Source organism: Lolium perenne, chromosome 7 (genome assembly GCF_019359855.2).
Source record: "Lolium perenne isolate Kyuss_39 chromosome 7, Kyuss_2.0, whole genome shotgun sequence".
NCBI lineage: Eukaryota > Viridiplantae > Streptophyta > Magnoliopsida > Poales > Poaceae > Lolium > Lolium perenne.
The window spans coordinates 176,775,430-176,794,639 of record NC_067250.2 but is presented as its reverse complement, the minus strand read 5'-3'; the positions used below and the strand labels follow the sequence as shown (position 1 = coordinate 176,794,639).

General features: G+C 41.1%; 2 long non-coding RNA genes across 17 annotated transcripts; both read right to left on the bottom strand.

Annotated features, from left to right (window-relative positions):
• Positions 1-325: 325 nt before the first annotated feature.
• On the bottom strand, positions 326-3,912 carry LOC127314769 (uncharacterized). The gene is made up of 4 exons (XR_007859895.2): positions 3,111-3,912; positions 2,968-3,024; positions 1,328-2,896; positions 326-1,233 (listed from the first exon to the last, which is right to left on the bottom strand). It is a non-coding gene; the product is annotated as an uncharacterized lncRNA (long non-coding RNA).
• Positions 3,913-11,534: 7,622 nt separating this feature from the next.
• On the bottom strand, positions 11,535-18,571 carry LOC127314768 (uncharacterized). Of its 16 annotated transcripts, none has more exons than XR_007859869.2 (8): positions 17,664-18,571; positions 17,044-17,511; positions 16,343-16,401; positions 15,495-15,639; positions 15,274-15,325; positions 14,306-15,104; positions 12,193-12,307; positions 11,535-12,108 (listed from the first exon to the last, which is right to left on the bottom strand). It is a non-coding gene; the product is annotated as an uncharacterized lncRNA (long non-coding RNA). The 16 variants fall into 16 exon arrangements; XR_007859876.2 differs by having other exon boundaries at positions 17,044-17,172; XR_011748578.1 differs by lacking the exon at positions 17,664-18,571 and having other exon boundaries at positions 11,535-11,944; positions 12,019-12,108; positions 17,044-17,587.
• Positions 18,572-19,210: the final 639 nt, after the last annotated feature.

Here is a 19,210-nt window from a genome sequence, read left to right as displayed (position 1 = left end):
TGATTGCTCATGTCTTTAGTTGCTATATGAGCATCAAATGTGGCGTTTATTTCTTATCCATCTAAATTTTACAGAATTATACATGATGTTTCATACCAAAATAGTTGTATGATGATCCTTCATGTATTGGTCATTTAAAGTTTATGCGGAGAGTATTTACGGTTCTATTAGATTCGCCTTCCATTTTTGCCATGAGATTTTGTTTTCCCATTTTCTGCTATTGTCCATTGATATTAAATATTTCACAATTTCTATAACTTGTCAGGCTTTACCATAACCACATTGGTAAGCAACATATGCAATAGAACTAAATCATCAATCTATCACGTGGATGTCTGCACGTTATGAAGTTTTGTCAGAAATAAGCCAAAATAAACAATGACTAAACTGAAATAAACAATAAATTTCCGTAGCCAGAAAATCGTGCATCTTCCTCAAACCACGCAGGGAAATATTCATTTGAGAGCACAAAACTCAGCATTGATTCAAGATGGAAAACTGTGCATCTTCCTCAAATCACGCCTGTGATAAACAACCATGTCAAGATGTACCTGCCATTTTGATTCAAGATGTACGTACATCCCACTGCCAAAACCAAAATCTCAGCCAAAAATGGACCCGTAGTCGATAATTACAAGTGGAAGAGTAACAACCATGTGTCGGCAGGTTGTTACCTAAAATCGAAGAGTAAGAACCCCATGTCAGCTGGATTAAATCTGCAGTACATATTGCACTAAAGTTATGATAATATATATGACTTTATGCCAAAAAGAGGGAGGCTAGGCTCAAGGGGAAAAGTGAGGGCCCAGCTAGGACAAAATGCACCGGTTGATGTACGATTGATGTAGGATTGATGGTTCATGAAAATATTAGGGTAACCAAAATTCAGTGAAGATGGGAGCTTAAGTATATTTCTAATAGTCAAATCTCATACATATAAAAGCTCTAGAAAAATCTGCCATAGCACTTTCAGTAAACTGACACAATTGTTGCTACCTTGTAGCCTTGACGAAAGAAGAGAACGGGGTCAGCCGAAAAGTGTTTACTTATGGATGAACCAAAAAGTACTATCTTCAGTTTCCATCAAAAACTCAAAATCTTAACAGACGACATAGAACTAAGCAAAGTGACAAAGCAATTGTGTGGCCCCAAAATAAGAAGGCACTAATAATACCTAGCAGAAGGAGACCAAGAAACATCCACAAGTACAAGACATGCTCCAGAATGTAAAATCTGGTAGCAGTAGCAGGAAATTTGAGTTCTACAACAGGAATAAATGCCATGCTTAGTAACTGTACACCGAAGGTACTTCCCAGTAGGTTCATACCAGAATGGTTGGTAATGGATAGGTGGGTAAAATGGACTTTTCCGCTTCATAGTTGATCCGTCTCCCATTCTCTCGCCAAAAAGTTGAAAAGAATGAATATATTCCTTATAGCAGATAAAAATACGAGCAAAGCTTGTGAGGGGTACTTTAAGGAACTGGGGGGTAACTTTAAGGAACTTGGAACTCTATAAAATAAAATGAAGGGTTGTACTGAATCTCTAGAAATAAATAGGCCACTTGTCTTGCTAATTTTCTCCCGGGATAGCACATATCTTGCTTTAGGCTGCTAGTTCAACAAGGTACTATGCATAGATTAATAATTCTAATCACCATATAATGTAGGTATTGATAAACTGAACACAGTTAGTCATGTACATTTTCTTTTAGAGTAAATAATGAATTAAAAGAACTTGTGATCAGACCAGATTTTTGAACAATGTGTGTTTCAGCTCATGGCTCTCGTATTTTGTTGGACTTTATCCAGCTAATATATAACATTGACATATTACATTAGCTATATGACTAATTTTGTTCGATGTTATCTGGTAGTTCCTATTACACAAAATTACTAACCACTGGTAAAATTGGCATTAAATGAATACTGTCAGCTGTAGATGTCAGTTAACAGAGTTTTCCTATGTTTATCCTAACAAACTTTTCATCAAATGACTTCCGCTCCTGGGATAATACAGAGAAACCTTACTAAGATAACTGAAACAAAGGTAAGCTCATCAAATCACCAACATCCAACTATAGTAAATATAACATCCAGGCACTGGAACCTAACAAGATAACAAATATTATGTCTGAAATACATCTACTATTCAAGCTACAGAGCGGTAAACATATATTTGTAACATTGTAATTTTCTCCCTCTTGGCAGATCACAAGAAGAATTGTAAAATACACCAAAATTCACGCACAGAAAGCAACGACACAAAAGCTACAAAACAGATACGAATTCAGTGATAGCTAACCATATGGCGTGTGACATTCAACGAGTGGTGGAAAAGAACTTACCTCCATGGTTGATGGGTATTAAGTTCTTTTCTACAATTCGTTCTCCTCCATGTCTCAATGCCTCATTCCAGTTCTTGCACGAGACATGTTTTCTACAATTCGTTCTCCTCCATGTCTCAATGCCTCATTCCAGTTCTTGCACGAGACATGAGACTGAGAGTGCGGTGTTCTAGGGAAGCAAGCCGCCACCTCCTGGCCGTCCCTCCTCCTATGTGCATGCTGGATCTTGGTGGGCATGGGAGTGAGAGAGGATGAGTAATGTGGTAACACAAAACACTATGAAACAATGTCTAAGCACTGAAACAAAAGTTCAAGTGGAAAGTGGTGCATAAGAACAAAACAATCATAGCATACATGCAGCTCTCTTAGTTCAATTGAGCTTCTCCCTTGTACTCCCACCACACATCACTTTAATTTTACTCTTTCAACATACAATTTTTCCAATCCATTAAATCAATGCTAAAAACATGAGGGGAATCATGTCAAACATGGCCAGCAACAATTCTGTCCTCGTCACACAAGGAGGCAGTCAGGACCGCAGAGACGAGCCTGCGAGCATAACCAAACGGCAATCAAAACAAAACAGCAATAATATAGGCGGGATAAGTCAATAAACATACCTAAGTGGAGACAAACAATCTGACCTAGCCCATGACCCTAACAAAGACAAACTGGACCTGATATGACCAAATAAAAAAATTACACCAGAGAATGACACAACAATTCGCCAAGAAATAGGAAATCAACCACACTGCACACTCACCTTGACCTCTAGCCTGACCAACCGACAGTGGTGGAAATTTAGCATTCATGCCTCTGCCCATCCCATGGCAACAAACGGCGAACACCAACCCAGGATCCAATCCTATAAAAGAGAGCTTGTTCACAGTCTATGATGTCTGGGACCATTTTCGTGTGCGACCGGTAGACAGAGGCAGGGGCGGGCGCTGGGCCGCGTCGCTCGTTCAGTCGTCGCTTGTATGGAGCGGTGAAAACCCTAGATTGGGATTGGTCCCTCCTCCTCCAATCCCCGCCTCCTCGCTCCTCCCCAATCCCTCATCTCTTCTCTTCCTCCCAAGCGGCCGAGCGGCCGCCTCCTGACAATGAGCTCCGATGGTGGCGGCGAGCAGGGCAGGAACAGGCGGTCAGGGCGGCGGCGAGCAGGGAAGGATCCGGCGTGCCCACGACCAGCATGCTGATGGTCGTTGGGCAGTCATCATCCTCCACCAACTGCGGCCAACATCGCCCTCCTGTTGCGGTCACCATGATGTTGTCCGTCTGCGTGCTAAAGAACACCACGACCCAATGGCGGGCATCTCGTCCGGATTAGGCTCCTTCTCCTGTGACCAAATAATCATATAAAGTAATAACATGAGTAACACATCACGGAATTACGAATGGTCAAAGGCTTTATCAACAAAAAATGTTAAGTATGACTAAAAGCATAAAGAGCATAGTGCAGATTCTTTCAAAAAGAGATGTAATAAAATATATTAATGCCTATGCAAGCAATCCTACAAAACTATCGAATTAAAATTAAAACATGTGCACTGGCTTTATCTTGTAAAGTAGACCATCTGCACTAATACCTTAATGCACCCTTCTTAGCATACAGATGCAAGGTGACCATCTGCACTGAACACCTTAATGCAAGTTGGATATGACACCACTGAACACTATAATACACAACCCAAATACAACTTTAGAAATGAAACAAATTGTATATTGATAATAGTGAAGTTCCCGCTTTTTAGAGAACCTTTTTACAAAGCTGTAATTCCAATAACCAAGGCCCAGCTACATCGTTGGCCACAACTGATAGTCGGCAACACTGTCAAGCTGCAATAGGTGTTTGCGTGTAAACTACACAAGGCCAGCAGCGGGGCAAACTGAAAACCTTAGAGCATCATTATGATGACATAGTAGTAGTAGGTTAAGTCTGAGTTCAATCTTGCCGTGCTCCATGGTTTTCCTTTGCACAACCATCACTGATCCGACAACTTATACATGATCCAAGGAGTTGGTGGAAGAGCGGGTGGTGGCTGCTTCTTCTAGTGTGCCAGTGTTGTGTTGTAGCATCGCTTGAACCAACATTCAGTCCACTGATGACGCGTAAAGCACACGCTCGTTGGGAACCCCAAGTGGAAGGTGTGATGCGTACAGCAGCAAGTTTCCCTCAGTAAGAAACCAAGGTTTATCGAACCAGTAGGAGTCAAGAAGCACGTTGAAGGTTGATGGCGGCGGGATGTAGTGCGGCGCAACACCAGGGATTCCGGCGCCAACGTGGAACCTGCACAACACAACCAAAGTACTTTGCCCCAACGAAACAGTGAGGTTGTCAATCTCACCGGCTTGCTGTAACAAAGGATTAACCGTATTGTGTGGAAGATGATTGTTTGCAGAAAACAGTAGAACAAGTATTGCAGTAGATTGTATTTCAGTAAAGAGAATTGGACCGGAGTCCACAGTTCACTAGAGGTGTCTCTCCCATAAGACGAACAGCATGTTGGGTGAACAAATTACAGTTGGGCAATTGACAAATAAAGAGAGCATGACCATGCACATACATATCATGATGAGTATAGTGAGATTTAATTGGGCATTACGACAAAGTACATAGACCGCCATCCAACTGCATCTATGCCTAAAAAGTCCACCTTCAGGTTATCATCCGAACCCCCTCCAGTATTAAGTTGCTAACAACAGACAATTGCATTAAGTATTGCGCGTAATGTAACTAGTGACTACATCCTTGAACATAGCACTAATGTTTTATCCCTAGTGGCAACAGCACATCCATAACCTTAGAGGTTCTTGTCACCCCTCCAGATTCACGGAGACATGAACCCACTATCGAGCATAAATACTCCCTCTTGGAGTTACTAGCATCAACTTGGCCAAAGCATCTACTAATAACGGAGAGCATGCAAGATCATAAACAACACATAGATATAACTTTGATAATCATCATAACAAGTATTCTCTATTCATCGGATCCCAACAAACACAACATATAGAATTACAGATAGATGATCTTGATCATGTTAGGCAGCTCACAAGATCCGACAATGATAGCACAATGGGGAGAAGACAACCATCTAGCTACTGCTATGGACCTATAGTCCAGGGGTAGACTACTCACACATCACACCGGAGGCGACCATGGCGGCGTAGAGTCCTCCGGGAGATGATTCCCCTCTCCAGCAGGGTGCCGGAGGCGATCTCCTGGATCCCCCGAGATGGGATCGGCGTTGGCGGAGTCTCTGGAAGGTTTTCCGTATCGTGGCTCTCGGTACTGGGGGTTTCGTCACGGAGGCTTTAAGTAGGCGGAAGGGCAAGTCAGGAGGGGGCACAGGGGCCCCAGATGACAGGGCGGCGCGGCCAAGGGGGGGGGGGCCGCGCCGCCCTAGGGTTTGGGCACCCTGTGGCCCCACTTTGTTTCGTCTTCGGACTTCTGGAAGCTTCGTGGAAAAATAGGCCCCTGGGCGTTGATTTCGTCCAATTCCGAGAATATTTCCTTACTAGGATTTCTGAAACCAAAAACAGCAGAAAACAGCAACTGGCACTTCGGCATCTTGTTAATAGGTTAGTTCCAGAAAATGCACGGATATGACATAAAGTGTGCATAAAACATGTAGATAACATCAATAATGTGGCATGGAACATAAGAAATTATCGATACGTTGGAGACGTATCAGCATCCCCAAGCTTAGTTCTGCTCGTCCCGAGCAGGTAAAACGATAACACAGATAATTTCTGGAGTGACATGCCATCATAACCTTGATCATACTATTTGTAAAGCATATGTAGTGAATGCAGCGATCAAAACAATGTATATGACATGAGTAAACAAGTGAATCATAAAGCAAAGACTTTTCATGAATAGCACTTCAAGACAAGCATCAATAAGTCTTACATAAGAGTTAACTCATAAAGCAATAATTCAAAGTAAAGGCATTGAAGCAACACAAAAGAAGATTAAGTTTCAGCGGTTGCTTTCAACTTGTAACATGTATATCTCATGGATATTGTCAACATAGAGTAATATAATAAGTGCAATAAGCAAGTATGTAGGAATCAATGCACAGTTCACACAAGTGTTTGCTTCTTGAGGTGGAGAGAAATAGGTGAACTGACTCAACATTGAAAGTAAAAGAATGGTCCTCCATAGAGGAAAAGCATCGATTGCTATATTTGTACTAGAGCTTTGATTTTGAAAACATGAAACAATTTTGTCAACGGTAGTAATAAAGCATATGCATCATGTAAATTATATCTTATAAGTTGCAAGCCTCATGCATAGTGTACTAATAGTGCCCGCACCTTGTCCTAATTAGCTTGGACTACCGGATCATCACAATGCACATGTTTTTACCAAGTGTCACAAAGGGGTACCTCTATGCCGCCTGTACAAAGGTCTAAGGAGAAAGCTCGCATTGGATTTCTCGCTATTGATTATTCTTCAACTTAGACATCCATACCGGGACAACATAGACAACAGATAATGGACTCCTCTTTTATGCATAAGCATGTGGCAACAATTAATAATTTTCTCATTTGAGATTGAGGATATATGTCCAAAACTGAAACTTCCACCATGGATCATGGCTTTAGTTAGCGGCCCAATGCTCTTCTCTAACAATATGCATGCTTAATCATAAGGTGGTAGATCTCTCTTACTTCAGACAAGACGAACATGCATAGCAACTCACATGAAATTCAACAATGAATAGTTGATGGCGTCCCTAGTGAACATGGTTATCGCACAACAAGCAACTTAATAAGAGATAAAGTGCATAATTACATATTCAATACCACAATAGTTTTTAAGCTATTTGTCCCATGAGCTATATATTGCAAAGGTGAATGATGGAATTTTAAAGGTAGCACTCAAGCAATTTACTTTGGAATGGCGGAAAATACCATGTAGTAGGTAGGTATGGTGGACACAAATGGCATAGTGGTTGGCTCAAGTATTTTGGATGCATGAGAAGTATTCCCTCTCGATACAAGGTTTTAGGCTAGCAAGGCTTATTTGAAACAAACACAAGGATGAACCGGTGCAGCAAAACTCACATAAAAGACATATTGAAAACATTATAAGACTCTACACCGTCTTCCTTGTTGTTCAAACTCAATACTAGAAATTATCTAGACCTTAGAGAAACCAAATATGCAAACCAAATTTTAGCATGCTCTATGTATTTCTTCATTAATGGGTGCAAAGCATATGATACAAGAGCTTAATCATGAGCACAACAATTGCCAAGTATCACATTACCCAAGACATTAATAGCAATTACTACATGTATCATTTTCAAATTCCAACCATATAACAATTTAACGAAGGAGAAACTTCGCCATGAATACTATGAGTAGAAACCAAGGACATACTTGTCCATATGCTACAGCGGAGCGTGTCTCTCTCCCATAAAGTGAATGCTAGGATCCATTTTATTCAAACAAAACAAAAACAAAAACAAACCGACGCTCCAAGAAAAGCACATAAGATGTGATGGAATAAAAATATAGTTTCAGGGGAGGAACCTGATAATGTTGTCGATGAAGAAGGGGATGCCTTGGGCATCCCCAAGCTTAGACGCTTGAGTCTTCTTGATATATGCAGGGGTGAACCACCGGGGCATCCCCAAGCTTAGAACTTTCACTCTCCTTGATCATGTTGCATCATACTCCTCTCTTGATCCTTGAAAACTTCCTCCACACCAAACTTAGAACAACTCATTAGAGGGTTAGTGCACAATAAAAATTAACATATTCAGAGGTGACACAATCATTCTTAACACTTCTGGACATTGCATAATGCTACTGGACATTAGTGGATCAAAGAAATTCATCCAACATAGCAAAAGAGGCAATGCGAAATAAAAGGCAGAATCTGTCAAAACAGAACAGTTTGTATTGACGAATTTTAAAATGGCACCAGACTTGCTCAAATGAAAATGCTCAAATTGAATGAAAGTTGCATACATATCTGAGGATCATGCACGTAAATTGGCTTAATTTTCTGAGCTACCTCCAGGGAGGTGGACCCAGATTCGTGACAGCAAAGAAATCTGGAACTGCGCAGTAATCCAAATCTAGTACTTACTTTTCTATCAACGGCTTAACTTGGCACAACAAAACACAAAACTAAGATAAGGAGAGGTTGCTACAGTAGTAAACAACTTCCAAGACACAAAATAAAAACAAAGTACTGTAGGTAAAAACATGGGTTGTCTCCCATAAGCGCTTTTCTTTAACGCCTTTCAGCTAGGCGCAGAAAGTGTGCATCAAGTATTATCAAAGGATAGTGCATCGGCATTCTTACCAGGGGTGTTACTCTTACCTTTCTTACTCTTATTCCTACTCTTTGGTCTAGGGAATACATGACCGCATCCGGGTGTAGAGGTAAAATTTAGAGTGCCTTTCCCAACATCTATGATTGCTCCCATGAGTTTCATCAGGGATCTTCCAAGTGTGATTTGTCCTGTCCCTACACATTCAATAACGAGATAATCAATGGATACCGTCCTTCCAAGAAAGGTTGTGAAAACACCTTCAGCTATGCCCATAGGAATTACAACAGAGTTATCCGCAAGAGTTATTTCTTCTCCCCCTTCAGTAAGCCCCCAAAGTGTCAAAGATTTATAAATTTTTTCAGGCATGAGGCAAAACTCGGACATAATATCACAACGAGCAGGAAAAGTTTCACCACCAATAGTAACTTTAACAGTAGGCACCCACATTGAAGGTTCAAAGCTTAATGGAACATAATCATAATATTCGCGAATTCGATTATACACTTCTTTTAAACAGGATATATTTGTTTCAATAGTGTCTAATCTATTATTCATACTAGCATGAGATGGATCAAAATTATTATCGGAGCTAAATGATGTAATCAATTTCCTTATAGCATTAAAAGCTTGATCCCCATCACAATGAAGGAAATCTCCTCCCACTACAGCATCTAAGGCATATCTATAGCGAAGAATAAGCCCGAAATAGAAATTACTAAGAAGCAAACTTAAGGTCATTTTAGGTTCAGTTTTACTATAAGCATCAAAAATTCTAGACCATGCTTCTTTAAAATTCTCTTCACCTCCTTGTTTAAAGGTGAAGATTGATTCCTCAGGTGATAGAGTAACAACTACGGGAATAGACATTATAATAAGGTAAATGCAAGTAAACTATTTTTTTTTTTGTGTTTTCGATATAGCAAACAAGATAGCAAATAAAGTAAAACTAGCAACTAATTTTTTTGTATTTTGATTTAGTGCAGCAAACAAAGTAGTAAATAAAACTAATCAAGACAAAAACAAAGTAAAGAGATTGAGAAGTGGAGACTCCCCTTGCAGCGTGTCTTGATCTCCCCGGCAACGGCGCCAGAAATTTAGCTTGATGACGCGTAAAGCACACGCTCGTTGGGAACCCCAAGTGGAAGGTGTGATGCGTACAGCAGCAAGTTTCCTCGAAGAAACCAAGGTTTATCGAACCAGTAGGAGTCAAGAAGCACGTTGAAGGTTGATGGCGGCGGGATGTAGTGCGGCGCAACACCAGGGATTCCGGCGCCAACGTGGAACCTGCACAACACAACCAAAGTACTTTGCCCCAACGAAACAGTGAGGTTGTCAATCTCACCGGCTTGCTGTAACAAAGGATTAACCGTATTGTGTGGAAGATGATTGTTTGCAGAAAACAGTAGAACAAGTATTGCAGTAGATTGTATTTCAGTAAAGAGAATTGGACCGGGGTCCACAGTTCACTAGAGGTGTCTCTCCCATAAGACGAACAGCATGTTGGGTGAACAAATTACAGTTGGGCAATTGACAAATAAAGAGAGCATGACCATGCACATACATATCATGATGAGTATAGTGAGATTTAATTGGGCATTACGACAAAGTACATAGACCGCCATCCAACTGCATCTATGCCTAAAAAGTCCACCTTCAGGTTATCATCCGAACCCCCTCCAGTATTAAGTTGCTAACAACAGATAATTGCATTAAGTATTGCGCGTAATGTAACTAGTGACTACATCCTTGAACATAGCACTAATGTTTTATCCCTAGTGGCAACAGCACATCCATAACCTTAGAGGTTCTTGTCACCCCTCCAGATTCACGGAGACATGAACCCACTATCGAGCATAAATACTCCCTCTTGGAGTTACTAGCATCAACTTGGCCAAAGCATCTACTAATAACGGAGAGCATGCAAGATCATAAACAACACATAGATATAACTTTGATAATCATCATAACAAGTATTCTCTATTCATCGGATCCCAACAAACGCAACATATAGAATTACAGATAGATGATCTTGATCATGTTAGGCAGCTCACAAGATCCAACAATGATAGCACAATGGGGAGAAGACAACCATCTAGCTACTGCTATGGACCCATAGTCCAGGGGTAGACTACTCACACATCACACCGGAGGCGACCATGGCGGCGTAGAGTCCTCCGGGAGATGATTCCCCTCTCCGGCAGGGTGCCGGAGGCGATCTCCTGGATCCCCCGAGATGGGATCGGCGTTGGCGGCGTCTCTGGAAGGTTTTCCGTATCGTGGCTCTCGGTACTGGGGGTTTCGTCACGGAGGCTTTAAGTAGGCGGAAGGGCAAGTCAGGAGGGGGCACAGGGGCCCCAGATGACAGGGCGGCGCGGCCAAGGGGGGGCCGCGCCACCCTAGGGTTTGGGCACCCTGTGGCCCCACTTCATTTCGTCTTCGGACTTCTGGAAGCTTCGTGGAAAAATAGGCCCCTGGGCGTTGATTTCGTCCAATTCCGAGAATATTTCCTTACTAGGATTTCTGAAACCAAAAACAGCAACAAAGAATCGGCACTTCGACATCTTGTTAATAGGTTAGTTCCCGAAAATGCACGGATATGACATAAAGTGTGCATAAAACATGTAGATAACATCAATAATGTGGCATGGAACATAAGAAATTATCGATACGTTGGAGACGTATCATCCACCTACATAGAAGAGAATTTAAGGTTTGAGCACTTGCACTGAAATCCAATAGATGTAGCAGATTTCCAGTAGGTAACCGAATGGGAGCAAACAATTGCTTAGGGAACATAACATCATAAGCATGTAACCAAAAGAGCCAGTGTCTAAAACAATTACCCAGGAACAGCCTAGCCAATGTTCCAACAAAGACGACAATGACACTCCATGGAACCAAAAAAAAGCCCGTTGTTAATTATGTGCCAAATATTTGCTCCTCGGAAAAGAATAGGTTGCCTATAACATCCTGATATGATTAGTCAGCTTCTATCATCATATAATTATGGTCAATGTAGCAAATAAAAACTAAATACAAAGGACACAGTTATCATGTGTCAATCTCATGATCAGGCTGAACAATCATTTCACAGGGATATATATAAAACAAAAACAAGAACACATGCTGAATTAAAGAGTATTTTTGGTACAACAAAGTAAACACGAACTTAGCACAGAGCATAGAAAGCAGGAGAACACTAAACTATTCTCATTTAAGCATAACCAGGTCTCTCCTTCGCGCTACTTGATATGGTCTCCCGCCGACATATAATCACCTCCTGCGAAGGCTTTAGAAACTAAACAGACATGATGGAGAACCTAAGAATATCAGAATATGTGAAGAGGAGAAGATACACATAAAGAGGCTCACCTGCACCCGATTAAAACAGTGTGTTCGTCAGGCTGCCTCATCTCACCCGATACTGCTATCATCTCAATCTGAGTAAAAAGGAATCACAACCTGGGATAAAAAATGAACAAAACCATACACTAACATGTCATATCAAGATGAATCGGAGAGAGAAGAAAGTTTTTGATTGCCTACCTCATCGTTGTGTGATCACCGCCAGGAAGCTCTGCCATGAGCCAGAAGGATCTCCGCTTTATCGTTGTCTCCACCTCCATTCCTCCAAGTTGCACTGCTCTAAGCCAAGCGACCTCTGCACCCAAAAAACAGAAATGTGAGCAGATAAGCGTTATCTCAAGGAGACCAAATCCAATTGGCTAAAAATATATAGCAGCATGAGTCCTAGGCGTTTACAGCCTCTTCTCCAACCAATAATGTCGTGACCCGACAGCGGACAGACACATAAGGACCCATGAAAGGCAAAGAGAGCGCGTGAAGCACCCTAGGCACTGGTCTGCTCTAACCCAGCCAAAGAAATGTGATCGTCAGGCCATAAAACTAAGGAAAAACACTATTACCCCGTTATTAAAAAACAAAATATCATACTAAGAAACAAAGACAAAACCCAACCATGTCAAATGAGGAACTGCGAGCGACAAAATTGCAATTCCTATAGCAACAGAAGTTTGTATGGATTTCATCTTCCACCGCCAAGAAGTAGTTCTTTGTGGGTTTTATGTTCCCATTATCAGTTTAAGATTAAAACTTAAAGTACTATTTCAAACTCTGTTATAAAGTCAACGGTACCAGAGTATTGGTCTTGTCCATTGATATCTATATTCAAATTTATAGAATTCCATGATTGTATTACTCCCGTTTAATAAAAAATAGTATAATCCATTGAGGGCAATAAAGCTTCAGCAGGAAAAATATAGGTATCACGGTTCTGGGTTGGAAGGAAAGGACAAGACATGTGCTGGTCCTAAGAGGCTAAGACATAAAAATGAGCACACGATAAGCAATTTTTTCAACCTAGGTAAGTTGAACAGGAGAAATAAAAGCTTTTCACTCTAACTTTGGCCTAGCTTCGTATATTCTCTTCCTTATTAAATATGGCAAACTCATGCTTACGTTGCAAAACAGTAACATAAGAACACAGACACAGGCTTGACTCTATTCACGAGAAACGAATGTAGGTATCTCAACAGCTCAAATATAGCTTGTGATATACCCAGACATTTCAATGCCAGAAGGTGGTGCTGCAGCTATGAGCATTAACACCTAAATGGGCTCAAATCAAATCCTGCAATGATTGCTTCCTATATTCAAAGAAACATATGATAGTCTAAAAAAAAGGATTTGGGCATCTTTCCATAAATTTGCTATCTGCAAGCAAATAGATCAGAACATGAGGCATTTTCCATTGGACCAAACCATTATCATAACAAATATATATGAATCCTTTTCTGCCTTTTTGGACTAACATAAACTATCTTTATATATTAATGTATATATACAGCCAAGGCCTCCACTACTTTTTTTAGCTTGAACAAAGAAACCTATCCACAGGAATATTTTTTCTAGGATACACGTAATTAGTAATTACTCCAGTATTAGATGAATAAATTTAAGAACAGAAAAGATTATAAACAACACTAATCATGGTAATTGACACCATGCTTTCCACCGAAAGATTCAAAAAAGACTTGAAAGGCAATACTTAAGATAAAAATTATGGAAGATCGGCACAACACATGATAACAATATAGTAAATGCAGTGCTTGCTCATGTTAGCTAATTCAGAAGTGGTTGTAGCTTCAGCAAGCAAAAACAAGTTAGCATGAACCCCTGAGCATCAGGAGGCACATCGCCGAGTGCCAAATATCATCACCGGCGGCTCATCGCTGTAACACGCCAAAGATGAGCCATTGCCTCCTTCTGTTTGACGGTGGTGAGGACAGATTGTGTGGAGCTTAGGAGACCAAAAAATCCATCACCAACCAGATTACTATGTCTCCAAATCCCCAACCGATAAGGAATAACTTTACACTACAGGTACCAAGAATCTGAATAAAATTATTTCCAATTCACTTGTGTGCTGATCTAACATATAATGTTGTTCTATTGTTAAATTCAGAAAAAGATAGATATATAGTAATCAAGTAAGAATCAATTAAAGTTATTTGTTTTACACTCCTACAGTGACGCGCAGATGAAAGAATCAAGTAAGAATTTAAATCATAAGATTTAGCAATCACTGTAGGAGTAGGCTTCTTATCACATCAATGCTTGTTTGTAACTCGGTTCTCACCGTCAGGCAACAAGAATGTTTGGAGGCACCGGGCATCTTCCTATTCCTCTTTCATCTGCTCCTTGTGCCACATCTTCCGCTTCCACGAGCTACAGATCTTTGGGGAAGAAAGCCACTACTGTTTCTATGTTGACCAACAAATTTGGAGGGGGCAAGAATAAATGATCCTACTATGTATACAACCGAACATAAATATAAGTCAGGACGTCAGACAATGTAATGAAGACTGGAGCTATTTTTTAGACTTAAAGAATTTTAAAGTACAGTCTACTGTCTATTTAACCAACATTCCATAATACAGTAGCAGGCTATCCCCAAATATTGTTTTAAGTTTGCTCTTTTGTGCACAATATATCACAACACAGTTCAGGGGTAAGCAATGTGGCAAAATACAGAATACACATATAAGGAGATACCCAAATTCAGACATCAATCACTCGTAAAAAGTTAAGCTATAAACGAAACTCTATACGCAGTATGCATATCTAGGAGACATTATAATAGAAACATTGTATGTATCCGAATGTTTGCATTCATATTTAATTAAAGCACCATTCCTCGTTTAGAAAGAAAAGTTAACCGCGCTTCCTAGTGTAAAAGCACAAGCTTCAACCCAACAGATGTCAAAATAGAATATCTAACCCCCATGAAAAACAAAGAACAAGAGAATTCACATGCAAAAACAATTACCCGACCTATTCTCCTTGAGGGTGCATATCTTCTAGATCATCCATGTCCTTTTCCTGAAGATAGAGCATCCATGTCCTTTTCCTGAAGATAGAGCATCCATGTCCTTTTCCTGAAGAAAAATCAGGCAAGGATACACTTTAAGCCAGTATAAATAAAATAAGTACAGAAAAAAGCAAGGATACTTCAATCTAGGGAATTTACAAAGCTATCTGATGCATGCTACAGATTTGCAGGAATTACTACTCTTTCATGTACTGGAATAAAAGAATCAGCATCACCTTCAGAATTTTTCTTGCCCATGTATTGATTCCTGAACCTCAACATATTATCCTGTAAGTTTTAGATAATCACCGGCTAGATAAAAATATGAGACAGAAAGCAAAGATGTAAGTTGCAACAAAGCCCTAACAATATCCTAACTGCTAGAACCGCTGCCACCAAATTTCAGACAAAACAGGGACACACAAGACACTTTTTTTACGACGAGATGTTATCTTACCAAGAAGCGCTGGATGTTGTCCATTTTGCTAACAGAAACATAAGCTGCAGAATCCATCATAACCTGATCATGTATCCTGCACATTTAACCGAATGGCTTGGGACGTTTTCTGGTGTGCTTGCTTTCCGTGGCCTCAACCTATAACCTGCATTTTAAAAGGCTGGGCTTCAGGGAATGAAAACTAAAATTACAGGAAAGTCCTACTCCATTGTACAATAGCAGAGAAATGCATATTTGAAAGTTGAATGTTTGTGCATGGACCACTTTATTATATGCATTGGGACAACAATAACAAAGCTAAAACACCTAATTAAGATGCCGAAACAAATAAGTACCAGGATGAAGGACAATCATGGAAAAGTTTTTTATTAAGTACACATCAATGTTTTCTTAATCTCCCTGTACTACTTCTATTCCAGTGTACTAATGTAATATTATAAATGAATTACAAAGATTAAATAAAGTCGGTAAAAGATTATATTCATATCAGAAGTTATAAGGCCATCAGGAAATTAGAAAATTAAACATTAGCAAACATGAGCACAGATTTCAGCCCAAAACATCAGGGAATTAAATTATGTGGGGAGCCTCCTTTAAGCAGAGTTGAATTATATAATTATATTTATGTTGTATCCTGACTTCAGGAGGAGGAGCCTCTTTCATGAATACCTGAATGAAACATAGTATTCTATTCTCATTTATTGCAGCCAATTGTAATTAGGAAATGCATCTACATTCATGGTGAATGAATAAAAGGGAGGAGGGTAATCATGGTGTTGCAGCATCGGTGAGTTAAGTGTGCTGACACAATTAGTGATGTGTAGAATGATGAAATCAAATTTGTTTACCTACATGCTGTCATGCCAGACCTCCTTCCGCTTCTCCCCATGCCAGCCCTCAAGTTTACCTATATGAAATCAAAATTGTAGCATTTAGTCAATAGACAATATTTGTTATAACAATTAGTTACTGAACCAGTGCTAAGGAGGCCATTACAAAATAGAGTTATTACCAAGCTGTAGCATTTAGTCTATAGACAATATTTGTTATAACAATTAGTTACTGAACCAGTGCTAAGGAGGCCATTACAAAATAGAGTTATTACCAAGCTGTAGTAAAGTAAAAAACTACTACCTTATGAAGACAAAACTAAACCTACAGCAGTGGGCATTAAAACATTGTTAATGTGGAACCATATTACAACCACAGTTTTCCATTGAGCTCATGTCATACGAATGACTAAAGTTCTGGAAAATTGAATGTCCAACAATCGAAACACTTATAATCTTATAAACAAATTTGAGGATAAAAATATCTCCCTTCTATGATCCTGCCACCAAATCCGAAAGCATCTAAATGACACTGCCACTGCACTGCATCTAAATGGGCAGGTCCCGTGTACTTTGTTCTAATTTCCCCATGAAATCAAGAACTAAACCAACAAACAAAAAGATAATTCATGAATGTCTCCACTAACTAAATGTTCTATGAGCATCAAAATGTTTGTTAGCAAACAATGTATTGGGATTGGGATTTTTTAGAAGCTCACCTTGGCGTATTGAAATCAGCCTGCTCGCCGCGACGAGCGCTGCTTCCCAACCTAGGGCCATGAACTTGAATGCCGTTCCTGTTGGCCAGCATCCCCCAAACCCGTGCCGGCGGTCGGTTTCGTTCCAGTCTTCCGTCACCAAATAGGCAAGCACGGTAGCACAACATTCAAGCAAGCTTAAACAACAACATCCCATGATTACAGGTACCACTCTTCTATACGCTTTAGCATAAGTTAAGAGTTTAAGAAGGTGTCCATCAAAAACACGACAGACTATCAAATTTTGCTTGCAAGAGACCATTCTTCTATCTTTTTAATATATTTTCAACAACTGATCTGTTTCTATGTAGCAAAGGGAGAAGTGTGGATCGACCCGGGCAGCTGTGATTGCATCATGAGTCAGCGGGCAAGGGGAGACGGCTGTAGGCTGCAGCAAGGGCGCCGACTCCACCAGGCTCCAAGCAGCAGCTGTAAGTATTGTACAAAAACAGAAGCCAAAGGCAAAGTGAATCACCAATGGGAAACCCTTCCTACCACGTAGAAGAACAACACGTCCAACATCGTCGCTAGCTTTTTGCATTTTTTCGAACACCACAGAAGCACACATCAAAGATCCGTACCTGGCATCCGTTGTCGCTCGGGGCGTTAGTCACTGAATGGCTGGGGAAGAAGACGGGTACCCATACTCATGGTCGCTGTCGCCCACGCTCGAAATCCGCCGCCCGCAACGATCTGGCCGGCCCTACCCCGGATCTCGCCCGTCGATGGAGAAGATCCTCCACTGTGAGGAGGCCACTCTGCTGTTTGACCGCCGCCGCCGTCGGAGCTCCCGCGACGACCTACACCTCCTTTTCCGCATCCGTAGCATGCCGCTGCTCCGCGTTGACGCGTCGTCCGTCCCCAACGCTGCCGCGTCCAGCTGCCGGCGGCAAAGCGGATCCGCCGCGCGTCGGCCCTTCTGTGGCCGCGCCCGGCGCCTCCGGTCGCCGCCGCCATCCGCCCTCCTCAGAAGAGGAAGGTTGAGGTCGAGGCACGGTCCACCCCGCCTCCTCTTCATCTCATGGGCCGTGCTCCCTCCTCTGAAGCAGCCGGCCGCCCCTGCCACGACCGCTGCCGCGTCCAGCCGTAGCGGCGCAGATTGGGGAAGGAGGAGGGGTGGCGGTGATTGGGGAGGAGAGGAGGAGGGGTGGCGGCGATTGGGGAGGTGAGGAGGAGTTGGGGATTGGACGAGGAGCAGAGGAGGCATGCGAGCCGATCTAGGTTTTCACCCCTTCCCATCGCGCGCTTGGAAGTTCACGCGAACGAGAGCGCCTGGCTGTCTCACATTGTCGGTCCCGCAAGCAGTTGGTCCCACGCGTCATGGACTCTCTCAGAATACCAACAGGTGAGAAAAGAATGACCACATCCGACGGCTGAGATGAAAAGCGGGTTTCAGAACTTTACTGTGCGGTGAAACGGACGAACGAGATCGTTTTGCCCCTTTCAGACCCCCTGGTTGAGAGGGTAGTCTTTGAACATTTATAGGAGAAATACCGGATAGAGATTTTTGGCTCCTGAACAGCAGGAGCGCACCAGTGCGCTTCTGCTGTTTAAAAAAATTAGAAAAAAATCATGGTGTAGCCAATAAATTATCTCATAAACGTGCCAAATTTAAATTTAAAATACAAAATATTCTAGGCTACATAAAAGATGAACATGTGGATCTGGGTATGTATATTTCAAATCTTCGAATTTTAACAGATTTTATCTTTTTTGTGTAGCCTAAAATATAAAAAAAATCATATTAAAATTTTACACGCTTGTAGGTTACGTCATTTACTAAGTTCAAATTTATTTTTAGATCTTTTTGAAACAAATATGTACGATCTTTCTTTTTTTAACACTTTAACTGGTGCCCATGAGCCAAACACAATTTTCGCATATATACTGTCATATTTTCGCTACTCTGTCCTATTCGTAATAATTATCAGGGATTTAGTACATTAACTTTGTACTACCTCTGTCCATAAATAGACGTCTAAGATTTTTCTAAATTTGAATATATCTAGACGACTACTTAGTGTCTAGATACAACTAAATTTAGAAAAACCTCGGGCATCTATTTATAGACGGAGGGAGTACTAAATCTCGACACTTATTATGGATCGGATTGAGTACTTAACATCAC